Source organism: Saccoglossus kowalevskii, chromosome 6, assembly GCF_978046115.1.
Source record: "Saccoglossus kowalevskii chromosome 6, keSacKowa6.1, whole genome shotgun sequence".
NCBI classification, from domain to species: domain Eukaryota; kingdom Metazoa; phylum Hemichordata; class Enteropneusta; family Harrimaniidae; genus Saccoglossus; species Saccoglossus kowalevskii.
In genome coordinates, this window is record NC_140646.1 from 21,355,879 (window position 1) to 21,371,938 (window position 16,060).

Below are 16,060 nucleotides of genomic sequence, written 5' to 3' on the forward strand. Positions count from 1 at the left end.
TGCATTTAATCTGCAGTTTATGATGACTGCGTGATTATGTTTGCTCACCTGTTACCGTGGAAAAGAATTGAATGTAGAATCCCAAAATACGACCAAAACAACAAAACAAAACATAACGCACAATCTGCCGAGACCAGGATTCGAACCTGGGTTATTGAGGCCACAACGAACTGTCCTAACCACTAGACGATCACGGCTAGCCAGTCATGTTCGAATTACGTGCTTCTCATGAAGCGACGAATATGTATAGTGCATTGATCTTGCATTTAATCTGCAGTTTATGATGACTGCGTGATAATGTTTGCTAACCTGTTACCCTGGAATAGAATTGAATGTAGAATTCAAAAATACGAATCAAAACAAAACAACGACATATCGCACAATCTGCCGAGACCAGGATTCGAATCTGGGTTATTGCGGCCACAACGCAATGACCTAACCACTAGACGATCACGGCTAGCCAGCCATGTTCGGATATCGTGCTACTCAGTAAGCGACGAATAAGTATAGTGCATTGATCTTGCATTTAATCTGCAGTTTATGATGACTGCGTGATTATGTTTGCTAACCTGTTACTCTGAAATGGAATTGAATGTAGAACACCAAAATACGACTCAAAACAACAAGAACTACATATCTGACAATCAGCCGAGACCAGCATTCGAACCTGTGTTATTGCGGCCACAAGGCAATGCCCTAACCACTAGACGATCACGGCGAGCCAGTCATATTCGGATTTCGTGTTACGCAGTAAGCGACCAATAAGTATAGTGCATTGATCTTGCATTTAATCTGCAGTTTATGATGACTGCGTGATTATGTTTGCTAATCTGTTACCCTGGAAAAGAATTGAATGTAGAATCCCAAAATTCGACTCAAAACAACAAAACAACGACATAACGCACAATCTGCCGAGACCAGGATTCGAACCAAGGTTATTGCGGCCACAACGCAATGTCCTAACCACTAGACGATCACGGCTAGCCAGTCATGTTCGAATTTCGTGCTACTCAGGAAGCGTCGAATATGTATAGTGCATTGACCTTGCATTTAATCTGCAGTTTATGATGACTGCGTGATTATGTTTCGTAACCTGTTACTCTGAAATGGAATTGAATGTAGAATCCCAAAATACGACTCAAAACAACAAGAACTACATATCGCACAATCTGCCGAGACCAGGATTCGAACCTGGGTTATTGCGGGCACAACGCAATGTCCTAACCACTAGACGATCACGGCTAGCCAGTCATGTTCGAATTACGTGCTATTCAGTAAGCGACGAATATGTATAGTGCATTGATCTTGCATTTAATCCGCAGTTTATGATGACTGAGTGATTATGTTTCGTAACCTGTTACTCTGAAATGGAATTGAATGTAGAATACCAAAATACGACTCAAAACAACAAGAACTCTACATATAGTACAATCTGCCCAGACCAGGATTCGAACCTGGGTTATTGCGGCCACAACGGAATGTCCTATCCACTAGACGATCACGGCTAGCCAGTCATGTTCGGATCAAGTGTTACTCAGTAAGCGACGAAGATGTATAGTGCATTGATCTTGCATTTAATCTAAAGTTTATGATGACTGCGTGATTTTGTTTGCTAACCTGTTACCCTGGAATAGAATTGAATGTAGAATTCAAAAATACGAATCAAAACAAAACAACGACATATCGCACAATCTGCAGAGACCAGGATTCGAGTCAGGGTTATTGCGGCCACAACGCAATGACCTAACCACTGGACGATCACGCCTAGCCAGCCATGTTCGAATTACGTGCTACTCAGTAAGCGACAAAAAAGTAAGTGCATTGATCTTGCATTAATCTACAGTTTATGATGACTGCGTGATTATGTTTGCAAATCTGTTACCCTGAAATGGAATTGAATGTAGAATTCCAAAATACGACTCAAAACAACAAGAACTACATATCGCACAATCTGCCGAGACCAGGATTCGAACCTGGGTTATTGCGGCCGCAACGGAATGTCCTAACCACTAGTCGATCACGACTAGCCAGTCAAGTTCGGATCAAGTGTTACTCAGTAAGCGACGAATAAGTATAGTGCATTGATCTTGCATTTAATCTGCAGTTTATGATGACTGCGTGATTATGTTTGCTAATCTGTTACCCTGGAAAAGAATTGAATGTAGAATCCCAAAATACGACTCAAAACAACAAAACAAAACATAACGCACAATCTGCCGAGACCAGGATTCGAACCTGGGTTATTGAGGCCACAACGAAATGTCCTAACCACTAGACGATCACGGCAAGGCAGTCATGTTCGAATTACGTGCTTCTCATGAAGCGACGAATATGTATAGTGCATTGATCTTGCATTTAATCTGCAGTTTATGGTGACTGTGTGATTATGTTTCGTAACCTGTTACTCTGAAATGGAATTGAATGTAGAATACCAAAATACGACTCAAAACAACAAGAACTACATATAGCACAATCTGCCCAGACCAGGATTCGAACCTGGGTTATTGCGGGCACAACGCAATGTCCTAACCACTAGACGATCACGGCTAGCCAGTCATGTTCGAATTACGTGCTATTCAGTAAGCGACGAATATGTATAGTGCATTGATCTTGCATTTAATCCGCAGTTTATGATGACTGAGTGATTATGTTTCGTAACCTGTTACTCTGAAATGGAATTGAATGTAGAATACCAAAATACGACTCAAAACAACAAGAACTCTACATATAGTACAATCTGCCCAGACCAGGATTCGAACCTGGGTTATTGCGGCCACAACGGAATGTCCTATCTACTAGACGATCACGGCTAGCCAGTCATGTTCGGATCAAGTGTTACTCAGTAAGCGACGAAGATGTATAGTGCATTGATCTTGCATTTAATCTAAAGTTTATGATGACTGCGTGATTTTGTTTGCTAACCTGTTACCCTGGAATAGAATTGAATGTAGAATTCAAAAATACGAATCAAAACAAAACAACGACATATCGCACAATCTGCAGAGACCAGGATTCGAGTCAGGGTTATTGCGGCCACAACGCAATGACCTAACCACTGGACGATCACGCCTAGCCAGCCATGTTCGAATTACGTGCTACTCAGTAAGCGACAAAAAAGTAAGTGCATTGATCTTGCATTAATCTACAGTTTATGATGACTGCGTGATTATGTTTGCAAATCTGTTACCCTGAAATGGAATTGAATGTAGAATTCCAAAATACGACTCAAAACAACAAGAACTACATATCGCACAATCTGCCGAGACCAGGATTCGAACCTGGGTTATTGCGGCCGCAACGGAATGTCCTAACCACTAGTCGATCACGACTAGCCAGTCAAGTTCGGATCAAGTGTTACTCAGTAAGCGACGAATAAGTATAGTGCATTGATCTTGCATTTAATCTGCAGTTTATGATGACTGCGTGATTATGTTTGCTAATCTGTTACCCTGGAAAAGAATTGAATGTAGAATCCCAAAATACGACTCAAAACAACAAAACAAAACATAACGCACAATCTGCCGAGACCAGGATTCGAACCTGGGTTATTGAGGCCACAACGAAATGTCCTAACCACTAGACGATCACGGCAAGGCAGTCATGTTCGAATTACGTGCTTCTCATGAAGCGACGAATATGTATAGTGCATTGATCTTGCATTTAATCTGCAGTTTATGGTGACTGTGTGATTATGTTTCGTAACCTGTTACTCTGAAATGGAATTGAATGTAGAATACCAAAATATGACTCAAAACAACAAGAACTACATATAGCACAATCTGCCCAGACCAGGATTCGAACCTGGGTTATTGCGGCCACAACGGAATGTCCTAACCACTAGACGATTACGACTAGCCAGTTAAGTTCGGATCAAGTGTTACTCAGTAAGCGACGAAAAAGTATAGTGCATTGATCTTGCATTTAATCTACAGTTTATGATGACTGCGTGATTATGTTTGCAAATCTGTTACCCTGAAATGGAATTGAATGTAGAATTCCAAAATGCGACTCAAAACAACAAGAACTACATATAGCACAATCTGCCCAGACCAGGATTCGAACCGGGGTTATTGCGGCCACAACGGAATGTCCTAACCACTAGACGATCACGACTAGCCAGTCAAGTTCAGATCAAGTGTTACTCAGTAAGCGACGAATAAGTATAGTGCATTGATCTTGCATTTAATCTACAGTTTATGATGACTGCGTGATTATGTTTGCAAATCTGTTACCCTGAAATGGAATTGAATGTAGAATTCCAAAATGCGACTCAAAACAACAACAAAAACAACATATCGCACAATTTGCCGAGACCAGGATTCGAACCTGGGTTATTGCGGCCACAAGGCAATGTCCTAACCACTAGACGATCACGGCTAGCCAGTCATGTTCGAATGTAGAATTGAATGTAGAATCCCAAAATACGACTCAAAACAACAAGAACTACATATAGCACAATCTGCCGAGACCAGGATTCGAACCTGGGTTATTGCGGCCACAACGCAATGTCCTAACCACTGGACGATCACGGATAGTCAGTCATGTTCGGATTTAGTGTTACTCAGTAAGCGACGAATAAGTATAGTGCATTGATCTTGCATTTAATCTAAAGTTTATGATGACTGCGTGATTATGTTTGCTAACCTGTTACCCTGGAATAGAATTGAATGTAGAATTCAAAAATACGAATCAAAACAAAACAACAACATATCGCACAATCTGCCGAGACCAGGATTCGAATCTGGGTTATTGCGGCCACAACGCAATGACCTAACCACTGGACGATCACGCCTAGCCAGCCATGTTCGAATTACGTGCTACTCAGTAAGCGACAAAAAAGTAAGTGCATTGATCTTGCATTTTATCTGCAGTTTATGATGACTGCGTGATTATGTTCCGTAACCTGTTACTCTGAAATGGAATTGAATGTAGAATACCAAAATACGACTCAAAACAACAAGAACTACATATAGCACAATCTGCCGAGACCAGGATTCGAATCTGGGTTATTGCGGCCACAACGGAATGTCCTAACCACTAGACGATCACGGCTAGCCAGCCATGTTCGGATATCGTGCTACTCAGTAAGCGACGAATAAGTATAGTGCATTGATATTGCATTTAATCTACAGTTTATGATGACTGCGTGATTATGTTTGCAAACCTGTTACCCTGGAAAAGAATTGAATGTAGTATCCCAAAATACAACTCAAAACAACAAAGCAACGACATAACGCACAATCTGCGGAGACCAGGATTCGAACCTGGGTTATTGCGTTCACAATGCAATGTCCTATCCACGAGACGATCACGACTAGCCAGTCATGTTCTGATTAGGTGCAACTCAGTAACCGACGAATAAGTATAGTGCATTGATAATGCATTTAATCTACAGTTTATGATGACTGCGTGATTATGTTTGCTGACCTGTTACCCTGGAATAGAATTGAATGTAGAATTCAAAAATACGACTCAAAACAACAAGAACTACATATCGCACAATCTGCCGAGACCAGGATTCGAACCTGGGTTATTGCTGCCACAACGCAATGTCCTAACCACTAGACGATCACGGCGAGCCAGTCATATTCGGATTTCGTGTTACGCAGTAAGCGACCAATAAGTATAGTGCATTGATCTTGCATTTAAACTGCAGTTTATGATGACTGCGTGATTATGTTTGCTAATCTGTTACCCTGGAAAAGAATTGAATGTAGAATCCCAAAATACGACTCAAAACAACAACATAACGCACAATCTGTCGAGACCAGGATTCGAACCAAGGTTATTGCGGCCACAACGCAATGTCCTAACCACTAGACGATCACGGCTAGCCAGTCATGTTCGAATTACGTGCTATTCAGTAAGTGACGAATATGTATAGTGCAGTGATCTTGCATTTAATCTGCAGTTTATGATGACTGCATGATTATGTTTCGTAACCTGTTACTCTGAAATGGAATTGAATGTAGAATACCAAAATACGACTTAAAACAACAACAAGAACTACATATAGCACAATCTGCCCAGACCAGGATTTGAACCTGGGTTATTGCGGCCACAACGGAATGTCCTAACCACTAGACGATCACGGCTAGCCAGTCATGTTCAGATCAAGTGTTACTCAGTAAGCGACGAATAAGTATAGTGCATTGATCTTGCATTTAATCTGCAGTTTATGATGACTGCGTGATTATGTTTGCTAATCTGTTACCCTGGAAAAGAATTGAATGTAGAATCCCAAAATACGACTCAAAACAACAAAACAAAACATAACGCACAATCTGCCGAGACCAGGATTCGAACCTGGGTTATTGAGGCCACAACGAAATGTCCTAACCACTAGACGATCACGGCAAGGCAGTCATGTTCGAATTACGTGCTTCTCATGAAGCGACGAATATGTATAGTGCATTGATCTTGCATTTAATCTGCAGTTTATGGTGACTGTGTGATTATGTTTCGTAACCTGTTACTCTGAAATGGAATTGAATGTAGAATACCAAAATACGACTCAAAACAACAAGAACTACATATAGCACAATCTGCCCAGACCAGGATTCGAACCTGGGTTATTGCGGCCACAACGGAATGTCCTAACCACTAGACGATTACGACTAGCCAGTCAAGTTCGGATCAAGTGTTACTCAGTAAGCGACGAAAAAGTATAGTGCATTGATCTTGCATTTAATCTACAGTTTATGATGACTGCGTGATTATGTTTGCAAATCTGTTACCCTGAAATGGAATTGAATGTAGAATTCCAAAATGCGACTCAAAACAACAAGAACTACATATAGCACAATCTGCCCAGACCAGGATTCGAACCTGGGTTATTGCGGCCACAACGGAATGTCCTAACCACTAGACGATCACGACTAGCCAGTCAAGTTCAGATCAAGAGTTACTCAGTAAGCGACGAATAAGTATAGTGCATTGATCTTGCATTTAATCTACAGTTTATGATGACTGCGTGATTATGTTTGCAAATCTGTTACCCTGAAATGGAATTGAATGTAGAATTCCAAAATGCGACTCAAAACAACAACAAAAACAACATATCGCACAATTTGCCGAGACCAGGATTCGAACCTGGGTTATTGCGGCCACAACGCAATGTCCTAACCACTAGACGATCACGGCTAGCCAGTCATGTTCGAATGTAGAATTGAATGTAGAATCCCAAAATACGACTCAAAACAACAAGAACTACATATAGCACAATCTGCCGAGACCAGGATTCGAACCTGGGTTATTGCGGCCACAACGCAATGTCCTAACCACTGGACGATCACGGATAGTCAGTCATGTTCGGATTTAGTGTTACTCAGTAAGCGACGAATAAGTATAGTGCATTGATCTTGCATTTAATCTAAAGTTTATGATGACTGCGTGATTATGTTTGCTAACCTGTTACCCTGGAATAGAATTGAATGTAGAATTCAAAAATACGAATCAAAACAAAACAACAACATATCGCACAATCTGCCGAGACCAGGATTCGAATCTGGGTTATTGCGGCCACAACGCAATGACCTAACCACTGGACGATCACGCCTAGCCAGCCATGTTCGAATTACGTGCTACTCAGTAAGCGACAAAAAAGTAAGTGCATTGATCTTGCATTTTATCTGCAGTTTATGATGACTGCGTGATTATGTTCCGTAACCTGTTACTCTGAAATGGAATTGAATGTAGAATACCAAAATACGACTCAAAACAACAAGAACTACATATAGCACAATCTGCCGAGACCAGGATTCGAATCTGGGTTATTGCGGCCACAACGGAATGTCCTAACCACTAGACGATCACGGCTAGCCAGCCATGTTCGGATATCGTGCTACTCAGTAAGCGACGAATAAGTATAGTGCATTGATATTGCATTTAATCTACAGTTTATGATGACTGCGTGATTATGTTTGCAAACCTGTTACCCTGGAAAAGAATTGAATGTAGTATCCCAAAATACAACTCAAAACAACAAAGCAACGACATAACGCACAATCTGCGGAGACCAGGATTCGAACCTGGGTTATTGCGTTCACAATGCAATGTCCTATCCACGAGACGATCACGACTAGCCAGTCATGTTCTGATTAGGTGCAACTCAGTAACCGACGAATAAGTATAGTGCATTGATAATGCATTTAATCTACAGTTTATGATGACTGCGTGAATATGTTTGCTGACCTGTTACCCTGGAATAGAATTGAATGTAGAATTCAAAAATACGACTCAAAACAACAAGAACTACATATCGCACAATCTGCCGAGACCAGGATTCGAACCTGGGTTATTGCTGCCACAACGCAATGTCCTAACCACTAGACGATCACGGCGAGCCAGTCATATTCGGATTTCGTGTTACGCAGTAAGCGACCAATAAGTATAGTGCATTGATCTTGCATTTAATCTGCAGTTTATGATGACTGCGTGATTATGTTTGCTAATCTGTTACCCTGGAAAAGAATTGAATGTAGAATCCCAAAATACGACTCAAAACAACAACATAACGCACAATCTGTCGAGACCAGGATTCGAACCAAGGTTATTGCGGCCACAACGCAATGTCCTAACCACTAGACGATCACGGCTAGCCAGTCATGTTCGAATTACGTGCTATTCAGTAAGTGACGAATATGTATAGTGCAGTGATCTTGCATTTAATCTGCAGTTTATGATGACTGCATGATTATGTTTCGTAACCTGTTACTCTGAAATGGAATTGAATGTAGAATACCAAAATACGACTTAAAACAACAACAAGAACTACATATAGCACAATCTGCCCAGACCAGGATTCGAACCTGGGTTATTGCGGCCACAACGGAATGTCCTAACCACTAGACGATCACGGCTAGCCAGTCATGTTCAGATCAAGTGTTACTCAGTAAGCGACGAATAAGTATAGTGCATTGATCTTGCATTTAATCTAAAGTTTATGATGACTGCGTGATTATGTTTGCTAACCTGTTACCCTGGAAAAGAATTGAATGTAGAATTCAAAAAATACGAATCAAAACAAAACAACAACATATCGCACAATCTGCCGAGACCAGGATTCGAATCTGGGTTATTGCGGCCACAACGCAATGTCCTAACCACTAGACGATCACGGCGAGCCAGTCATATTCGGATTTCGTGTTACGCAGTAAGCGACCAATAAGTATAGTGCATTGATCTTGCATTTAATCTGCAGTTTATGATGACTGCGTGATTATGTTTGCTAATCTGTTACCCTGGAAAAGAATTGAATGTAGAATCCCAAAATACGACTCAAAACAACAACATAACGCACAATCTGCCGAGACCAGGATTCGAACCAAGGTTATTGCGGCCACAACGCAATGTCCTAACCACTAGACGATCACGGCTAGCCAGTCATGTTCGAATTACGTGCTATTCAGTAAGTGACGAATATGTATAGTGCAGTGATCTTGCATTTAATCTGCAGTTTATGATGACTGCATGATTATGTTTCGTAACCTGTTACTCTGAAATGGAATTGAATGTAGAATACCAAAATACGACTTAAAACAACAAGAACTACATATAGCACAATCTGCCCAGACCAGGATTCGAACCTGGGTTATTGCGGCCACAACGGAATGTCCTAACAACTAGACGATCACGGCTAGCCAGTCATGTTCAGATCAAGTGTTACTCAGTAAGCGACGAATAAGTATAGTGCATTGATCTTGCATTTAATCTAAAGTTTATGATGACTGCGTGATTATGTTTGCTAACCTGTTACCCTGGAAAAGAATTGAATGTAGAATTCAAAAATACGAATCAAAACAAAACAACGACATATCGCACAATCTGCCGAGACCAGGATTCGAATCTGGGTTATTGCGGCCACAACGCAATGACCTAACCACTAGACGATCACGGCTAGCCAGCCATGTTCGGATATCGTGCTACTCAGTAAGCGACGAATAAGTATAGTGCATTGATATTGCATTTAATCTGCAGTTTATGATGACTGCGTGATTATGTTTGCTCACCTGTTACCCTGGAAAAGAATTGAATGTAGAATCCCAAAATACGACTCAAAACAACAAAACAAAACATAATGCACAATCTGCCGAGACCAGGATTCGAACCTGGGTTATTGAGGCCACAACGAAATGTCCTAACCACTAGACGATCACGGCAAGGCAGTCATGTTCGAATTACGTGCTTCTCATGAAGCGACGAATATGTATAGTGCATAGATCTTGCATTTAATCTGCAGTTTATGATGACTGCGTGATTATGTTTCGTAACCTGTTACTCTGAAATGGAATTGAATGTAGAATACCAAAATACGACTCAAAACAACAAGAACTACATATAGCACAATCTGCCGAGACCAGGATTCGAACCTGGGTTATTGAGGCCACAACGAAATGTCCTAACCACTAGACGATCACGGCAAGGCAGTCATGTTCGAATTACGTGCTTCTCATGAAGCGACGAATATGTATAGTGCATTGATCTTGCATTTAATCTGCAGTTTATGATGACTGCGTGATTATGTTTCGTAACCTGTTACTCTGAAATGGAATTGAATGTAGAATACCAAAATACGACTCAAAACAACAAGAACTACATATAGCACAATCTTCCCAGACCAGGATTCGAACCTGGGTTATTGCGGGCACAAGGCAATGTCCTAACCACAAGACGATCACGGCTAGCCAGTCATGTTCGAATTTCGTGCTACTCAGTAAGCGACGAATATGTATAGTGCATTGATCTTGCATTAATCTACAGTTTATGATGACTGCGTGATTATGTTTGCAAATCTGTTACCCTGAAATGGAATTGAATGTAGAATTCCAAAATACGACTCAAAACAACAAGAACTACATATAGCACAATCTGCCCAGGATTCGAACCTGAATTATTGCGGCCACAACGCAATGTCCTAACCACTAGACGATCACGGCTAGCCAGTCATGTTCGAATTTCGTGCTACTCAGTAAGCGACGAATATGTATAGTGCATTGATCTTGCATTAATCTACAGTTTATGATGACTGCGTGATTATGTTTGCAAATCTGTTACCCTGAAATGGAATTGAATGTAGAATTCCAAAATACGACTCAAAACAACAAGAACTACATATAGCACAATCTGCCCAGACCAGGATTCGAACCTGAGTTATTGCGGCCACAACGCAATGTCCTAACCACTAGACGATCACGGCTAGCCAGTCAAGTTCGGATCAAGTGTTACTCAGTAAGCGACGAATATGTATAGTGCATTGATCTTGCATTTAATCTAAAGTTTATGATGACTGCGTGATTATGTTTGCTAACCTGTTACCCTGGAATAGAATTGAATGTAGAATTCAAAAATACGAATCAAAACAAAACAACAACATATCGCACAATCTGCCGAGACCAGGATTCGAATCTGGGTTATTGCGGCCACAACGCAATGACCTAACCACTGGACGATCACGCCTAGCCAGCCATGTTCGAATTACGTGCTACTCAGTAAGCGACAAAAAAGTAAGTGCATTGATCTTGCATTTTATCTGCAGTTTATGATGACTGCGTGATTATGTTCCGTAACCTGTTACTCTGAAATGGAATTGAATGTAGAATACCAAAATACGACTCAAAACAACAAGAACTACATATAGCACAATCTGCCGAGACCAGGATTCGAATCTGGGTTATTGCGGCCACAACGGAATGTCCTAACCACTAGACGATCACGGCTAGCCAGCCATGTTCGGATATCGTGCTACTCAGTAAGCGACGAATAAGTATAGTGCATTGATATTGCATTTAATCTACAGTTTATGATGACTGCGTGATTATGTTTGCAAACCTGTTACCCTGGAAAAGAATTGAATGTAGTATCCCAAAATACAACTCAAAACAACAAAGCAACGACATAACGCACAATCTGCGGAGACCAGGATTCGAACCTGGGTTATTGCGTTCACAATGCAATGTCCTATCCACGAGACGATCACGACTAGCCAGTCATGTTCTGATTAGGTGCAACTCAGTAACCGACGAATAAGTATAGTGCATTGATAATGCATTTAATCTACAGTTTATGATGACTGCGTGATTATGTTTGCTGACCTGTTACCCTGGAATAGAATTGAATGTAGAATACCAAAATACGACTTAAAACAACAACAAGAACTACATATAGCACAATCTGCCCAGACCAGGATTCGAACCTGGGTTATTGCGGCCACAACGGAATGTCCTAACCACTAGACGATCACGGCTAGCCAGTCATGTTCAGATCAAGTGTTACTCAGTAAGCGACGAATAAGTATAGTGCATTGATCTTGCATTTAATCTAAAGTTTATGATGACTGCGTGATTATGTTTGCTAACCTGTTACCCTGGAAAAGAATTGAATGTAGAATTCAAAAATACGAATCAAAACAAAACAACAACATATCGCACAATCTGCCGAGACCAGGATTCGAATCTGGGTTATTGCGGCCACAACGCAATGTCCTAACCACTAGACGATCACGGCGAGCCAGTCATATTCGGATTTCGTGTTACGCAGTAAGCGACCAATAAGTATAGTGCATTGATCTTGCATTTAATCTGCAGTTTATGATGACTGCGTGATTATGTTTGCTAATCTGTTACCCTGGAAAAGAATTGAATGTAGAATCCCAAAATACGACTCAAAACAACAACATAACGCACAATCTGCCGAGACCAGGATTCGAACCAAGGTTATTGCGGCCACAACGCAATGTCCTAACCACTAGACGATCACGGCTAGCCAGTCATGTTCGAATTACGTGCTATTCAGTAAGTGACGAATATGTATAGTGCAGTGATCTTGCATTTAATCTGCAGTTTATGATGACTGCATGATTATGTTTCGTAACCTGTTACTCTGAAATGGAATTGAATGTAGAATACCAAAATACGACTTAAAACAACAAGAACTACATATAGCACAATCTGCCCAGACCAGGATTCGAACCTGGGTTATTGCGGCCACAACGGAATGTCCTAACAACTAGACGATCACGGCTAGCCAGTCATGTTCAGATCAAGTGTTACTCAGTAAGCGACGAATAAGTATAGTGCATTGATCTTGCATTTAATCTAAAGTTTATGATGACTGCGTGATTATGTTTGCTAACCTGTTACCCTGGAAAAGAATTGAATGTAGAATTCAAAAATACGAATCAAAACAAAACAACGACATATCGCACAATCTGCCGAGACCAGGATTCGAATCTGGGTTATTGCGGCCACAACGCAATGACCTAACCACTAGACGATCACGGCTAGCCAGCCATGTTCGGATATCGTGCTACTCAGTAAGCGACGAATAAGTATAGTGCATTGATATTGCATTTAATCTGCAGTTTATGATGACTGCGTGATTATGTTTGCTCACCTGTTACCCTGGAAAAAAATTGAATGTAGAATCCCAAAATACGACTCAAAACAACAAAACAAAACATAATGCACAATCTGCCGAGACCAGGATTCGAACCTGGGTTATTGAGGCCACAACGAAATGTCCTAACCACTAGACGATCACGGCAAGGCAGTCATGTTCGAATTACGTGCTTCTCATGAAGCGACGAATATGTATAGTGCATAGATCTTGCATTTAATCTGCAGTTTATGATGACTGCGTGATTATGTTTCGTAACCTGTTACTCTGAAATGGAATTGAATGTAGAATACCAAAATACGACTCAAAACAACAAGAACTACATATAGCACAATCTGCCGAGACCAGGATTCGAACCTGGGTTATTGAGGCCACAACGAAATGTCCTAACCACTAGACGATCACGGCAAGGCAGTCATGTTCGAATTACGTGCTTCTCATGAAGCGACGAATATGTATAGTGCATTGATCTTGCATTTAATCTGCAGTTTATGATGACTGCGTGATTATGTTTCGTAACCTGTTACTCTGAAATGGAATTGAATGTAGAATACCAAAATACGACTCAAAACAACAAGAACTACATATAGCACAATCTTCCCAGACCAGGATTCGAACCTGGGTTATTGCGGGCACAAGGCAATGTCCTAACCACAAGACGATCACGGCTAGCCAGTCATGTTCGAATTTCGTGCTACTCAGTAAGCGACGAATATGTATAGTGCATTGATCTTGCATTAATCTACAGTTTATGATGACTGCGTGATTATGTTTGCAAATCTGTTACCCTGAAATGGAATTGAATGTAGAATTCCAAAATACGACTCAAAACAACAAGAACTACATATAGCACAATCTGCCCAGGATTCGAACCTGAATTATTGCGGCCACAACGCAATGTCCTAACCACTAGACGATCACGGCTAGCCAGTCATGTTCGAATTTCGTGCTACTCAGTAAGCGACGAATATGTATAGTGCATTGATCTTGCATTAATCTACAGTTTATGATGACTGCGTGATTATGTTTGCAAATCTGTTACCCTGAAATGGAATTGAATGTAGAATTCCAAAATACGACTCAAAACAACAAGAACTACATATAGCACAATCTGCCCAGACCAGGATTCGAACCTGAGTTATTGCGGCCACAACGCAATGTCCTAACCACTAGACGATCACGGCTAGCCAGTCAAGTTCGGATCAAGTGTTACTCAGTAAGCGACGAATATGTATAGTGCATTGATCTTGCATTTAATCTAAAGTTTATGATGACTGCGTGATTATGTTTGCTAACCTGTTACCCTGGAATAGAATTGAATGTAGAATTCAAAAATACGAATCAAAACAAAACAACAACATATCGCACAATCTGCCGAGACCAGGATTCGAATCTGGGTTATTGCGGCCACAACGCAATGACCTAACCACTGGACGATCACGCCTAGCCAGCCATGTTCGAATTACGTGCTACTCAGTAAGCGACAAAAAAGTAAGTGCATTGATCTTGCATTTTATCTGCAGTTTATGATGACTGCGTGATTATGTTCCGTAACCTGTTACTCTGAAATGGAATTGAATGTAGAATACCAAAATACGACTCAAAACAACAAGAACTACATATAGCACAATCTGCCGAGACCAGGATTCGAATCTGGGTTATTGCGGCCACAACGGAATGTCCTAACCACTAGACGATCACGACTAGCCAGCCATGTTCGGATATCGTGCTACTCAGTAAGCGACGAATAAGTATAGTGCATTGATATTGCATTTAATCTACAGTTTATGATGACTGCGTGATTATGTTTGCAAACCTGTTACCCTGGAAAAGAATTGAATGTAGTATCCCAAAATACAACTCAAAACAACAAAGCAACGACATAACGCACAATCTGCGGAGACCAGGATTCGAACCTGGGTTATTGCGTTCACAATGCAATGTCCTATCCACGAGACGATCACGACTAGCCAGTCATGTTCTGATTAGGTGCTACTCAGTAACCGACGAATAAGTATAGTGCATTGATAATGCATTTAATCTACAGTTTATGATGACTGCGTGATTATGTTTGCTGACCTGTTACCCTGGAATAGAATTGAATGTAGAATTCAAAAATACGACTCAAAACAACAAGAACTACATATCGCACAATCTGCCGAGACCAGGATTCGAACCAGGGTTAGTGCGGCCACAACGCAACGTCCTAACCACTAGACGATCACGGCGAGCCAGTCATATTCGGATTTCGTGTTATGCAGTAAGCGACCAATAAGTATAGTGCATTGATCTTGCATTTAATCTGCAGTTTATGATGACTGCGTGATTATGTTTGCTAATCTGTTACCCTGGAAAAGAATTGAATGTAGAATCCCAAAATACGACTTAAAACAACAAAACAACGACATAACGCACAATCTGCCGAGACCAGGATTCGAACCAAGGTTATTGCGGCCACAACGCAATGTCCTGACCACTAGACGATCACGGCTAGCCAGTCATGTTCGAATTTCGTGCTACTCAGTAAGCGACGAATATGTATAGTGCATTGATCTTGCATTAATCTACAGTTTATGATGACTGCGTGATTATGTTTGCAAATCTGTTACCCTGAAATGGAATTGAATGTAGAATTCCAAAATACGACTCAAAACAACAAGAACTA

The 16,060-nt window shown here is 41.0% G+C and overlaps 1 non-coding gene across 1 annotated transcript; it reads right to left on the bottom strand.

The window, feature by feature from the left end:
• Positions 1-7,071: 7,071 nt before the first annotated feature.
• On the bottom strand, positions 7,072-7,143 carry TRNAH-GUG (transfer RNA histidin (anticodon GUG)). The gene has a single exon. It is a non-coding gene; the product is annotated as a tRNA-His (tRNA).
• Between the last annotated feature and the right edge of the window lie 8,917 nt (positions 7,144-16,060).